Raw genomic sequence first — 4,035 nt, forward strand, 5'->3', positions numbered from 1 at the left:
TATATGCTCCAAGAAGGTTGCCCATTGTCTAACAAAGAGAGTCAACAAGTTTCAGTCAAAATAGGCTAATTTTTCCATGCCTGGAGAAGGCAGCAGAATCTTTGATGTCCAAGTAAGTTTGATCTGCTTTCCACCATAAAATTAGCATGTGACCTCTTCTATACTCCTTTTGTTGTTTAGTTAGTATTAAGATAAGAAGTTCTGATTTTAAATCATTAATTAGTATTAGGATGGCGCCGAAGCCGCTGGACTACGAGTCACTGAATGAGAATGTGAAGAAAGTTGCATATGTTGTCAGAGGGGAGCTTTACCTGTGGGCTTCGGAGTTGCAGAAGGAGGGGAAGAAGGTTGTGATGCTTTCTCATACACAATTTTCGTTGATTGTGCCACAACATGATTTGAGTTAAATTATATAAATTTTGTTGAAAGAGACTCTTATTTCGATTCCTGAAAGATCTGACTTTGATTTTTTTTTTTCATTCTTGTTATCTGGTTGAAGATATCTTCCTAGGTTATTTAACACTGTTATGTTTGCTTTATTGCTTGTATCAAGATATGAAGTGCACATATGCCTTTGATCCTTTTTATTGTTAACTTGTTGGGATGCCACTCGTGAGATTAAAATTTGAGGTTATAATATTGCACTCCCCTTGCAATTTATTTTTAAGAAACAAGATACAAGTTGGACTTACTTTCCATGAGATTGGTTTTTTTTGTTGTTGTTTGTAGATTATTTTCACAAATGTCAGGAACCCTCATGCTCTCGGACAGAAGCCACTAACATTTCCCCGTCAGGTTTCCATTTTCTCTTTATTCTTTCTTAAAAACTACTTGTATCAAAGTGTTGATCATTCTTCTCTATTGCTTGACTTGAGGAACTCAGTGAGAAAAATCATCTTCACAAGTCAAGTGAGAAAAATCATCTTCACAAGTCAAAAATTCCTTGTACATGGAGCAATTTCTCCTTCTCTGTGCTCCCTGAGATGATGAGACATTTTCCATTAGATTTCCCTTTTTAATGGTGCAATTTTTTACCTATACTATTCTCCAGGTGGTAGCATTGTGCCAAGCTCCATTTCTATTGGATGACCCTAATGTCGGGCTTTTACTCCCAGCAGATGTCATTGCAAGAGCTAAACATTATCTTTCATTGACTTCGGGTGGTTTAGGTATTCACATATTCCTACAATTTTCAACTCGCAGTCTGCTTCAACCTTTTCCTTTTTGATGCAGTCTATTTCTCAAGCTAAACTGCTTTGCAACTTGTTTCCTCTTGTTAACGGAGATCTGGAAAAGAAATGTATTCTGTACTTGTTTGTGCATTTGTAACCCAAGCAATTTTTATGTTGGACTTTTCATAACATTTGTGTCATATTCCAATTTTTAGTTGTATCTTTATATGCAACAAACCCAAAACATCATCTGCAAGCCTTGTTATTTTTTTCATGCTGATGAGTAAATATTATTTTAGTCATTCTGATAAGAATCTCAACTTTCTTTCGAGCAATCAGGTGCATATAGTGATTCTCGAGGACTTCCTGGAATTAGGAAAGAAATTGCAGAGTTCATTGAAAAATCTATGCTTAAGTTGGACTTTTTTATTTCTTCTTCTAACTCTTGACATTTTGTATGGCCGATAAGTCATTTGCAATGGATGTTCAATCGAACTATCAGATTATTAGAAGCAGGTATCGAGCCAATGTAAGTCCATTTACATGTCTAAATATCATTTTGTTTCTCATTCAGCCACCATATTTTATTATCATCTTTTTGATGCCAGATATGTATTTGACGGTCAACCTCCAGAGCTAAAGAAACAAGAACTTGCCAAAAGGCTAGTCTTTACAGTTTTGTCATTGTCCCCCTCCTTTTTTTTTTTGTTGCAAGATAATGATAATTTTTAAGCTTATTTTATTCTTTAGATATTCAAAGAGGAAAGATGCAACTAATGATCTGAACACAACAATTGAGGTCATTGCTTGTGCATAACAAGTACCTTTATTGGGACTCTTTAGTGTGCTAGAATTTCTTTTGCTGTCTTGGTTACATTTGCTGTTTGCAGACTAGTGATCTGGAGGGAATTGAAAAGTACAACAAAAGGACAATCAAGGTAATCTTTGATATTACTATTTTATAGGAAATTATCATGAGGATCTTATTGATTATGATGCAATCAACATAAAGTTAGCATGTTGATTATCTGTTTTCTTCATATGTAACATAGAGTTTCTTTAAATATATTTTGAACTTTCAAATTACTTTCTTGAAGAATTTGATTCCAGTAGATGACTATAGAGTTTTTTCATAGGTAACCAAGCAACATAATGAAGATTGTAAACGTCTCTTAAGACTAATGGGTGTGCCTACTATTGAGGTAAACTAGTCCACTTTCACTTATTGAATTCTTTATCCTTGCTACAAGAATTTGAACTAACAATGACACAATTTTACTTTCTCTTGCAAACATTTTCTAAATCTGCATGCAATTGCTTAATATACAAGTATTGTATCTCTAGTTTTAGAAGCTAAACTCATCTTTATGATCTAAAGGCACCTTGTGAAGCAGAAGCTCAATGCGCAGCTCTTTGCAAAAGTGGCAAGGTAAAATGATGCAATATAACACATTCTATTTTATTTTTTTTAACTTTAATATCCTAAACGTATTTGTTTGTTATCAATCTCTAGGTGTTTACGGTTGCCTCAGAAAACATGGATACTTTAACTTTTGGGGTACCAAGGTTTCTCCGTAATTTAATGGATCCTAGTTCCAAAAAAATCTCTGTGATGGAATTTGACGTTTTAAAGGTACATTTATTCTGCTTATTGCTAATTGAATTACTGTATTTATTCTTATCCTTATTTTTCAGGTTCTTGAAGAGCTAAGACTCACTATGGATCAGTTCATTGATTTGGGTATTCTCTCTGGATGTGATTATTATGATAGAATTAAAGGTAAACTTTCTTATGAGATATTGTACATTCAACAAGTTTAACATACAAGGCTAGTACTCTACTGCTTACTGTTTACGAAATTTGATAACTAATGTTCATTCAAATCTCTAGTATGATAATGCTTATGTGGTTGAATATGGTGTCAGTGCTACAACTGTTCCATGTCTATGTTACTTGGACTTGATATAATTCAACATGAGTATGATTGCAATATCTGACATGGCTATTTTTACAAATTGTACATGTGTTCAATAGGATTAGTGATTGTTCACTCTTAGTGTCACTGTTTGAGTGTCATTATCCAAGTATCTATATCCAATGTAGATTTGGGCGGTTATGTCATGCTTTAGAAATTTCAATTTTTTTTTTAAATGTTTGGTTAAAGGAAAAAAAAACTCTGTTTCTAAATTTGATGTTCCATAAAATAAATTATACACATACCTTTGTCCAATACCTCATTCTTGCATTTCTATCATGAGCAGAATTGGGTCACATTTCCCTTATTTATTGTCTCTCTTTGTTCTCATCTTTTGCTTTGATATGTCAATACCTAATATACATCCATGTGTTATTTTGCTGATTGAACATCTTGTAAATTTAGTTATAGGTAAAGTTGTGGTGTCCTTATAATTTTGTTTTTGTTTTGTCTATTAAACTTTGCCTCCAGGAAATAAGCTCGTCGTATAGTGATTCGGTTGAGTTAGTAGATGGAGTCTATAGCATGTTGACTGGAATTATGAGTATTTTTTAAGAATGTTCTTGATTGATTATTTATAAACTCAATGGCAAGTTCAATGAAATTCATTGATCAAATATAAACTTATTCTGCGAATTTAAAGCTATGTGCATAAGTTTTCCAATAGAAGTTACCAAGATAACTCTAAGTTGGTTAAATTGCTTGTATTGCATAAGTTTGTATTGAATAAGTTTTTTCTCTTCCGTTTTGTAAACATTGAGTGTTGTCCTGGAATTTTGGAAATCCTTCTCTCATGTCCAGATATTAGAGCTATGCGAAATATTTATTTTCTGGTTACAGTTCATGCAGTACTTACTACAATTCTCTTTTTCTTATATTTTATATTT

At 33.0% G+C, this 4,035-nt stretch overlaps 1 long non-coding RNA gene across 1 annotated transcript; it reads left to right on the top strand.

Annotated features, from left to right (window-relative positions):
* Positions 1–331: 331 nt before the first annotated feature.
* Positions 332–1,575, top strand: LOC121987212. Its single transcript, XR_006113438.1, has 4 exons — positions 332–347; positions 730–795; positions 1,052–1,169; positions 1,512–1,575. It is a non-coding gene; the product is annotated as an uncharacterized LOC121987212 (long non-coding RNA).
* Positions 1,576–4,035: the final 2,460 nt, after the last annotated feature.

Source organism: Zingiber officinale, chromosome 5B, assembly GCF_018446385.1.
Source record: "Zingiber officinale cultivar Zhangliang chromosome 5B, Zo_v1.1, whole genome shotgun sequence".
NCBI classification, from domain to species: domain Eukaryota; kingdom Viridiplantae; phylum Streptophyta; class Magnoliopsida; order Zingiberales; family Zingiberaceae; genus Zingiber; species Zingiber officinale.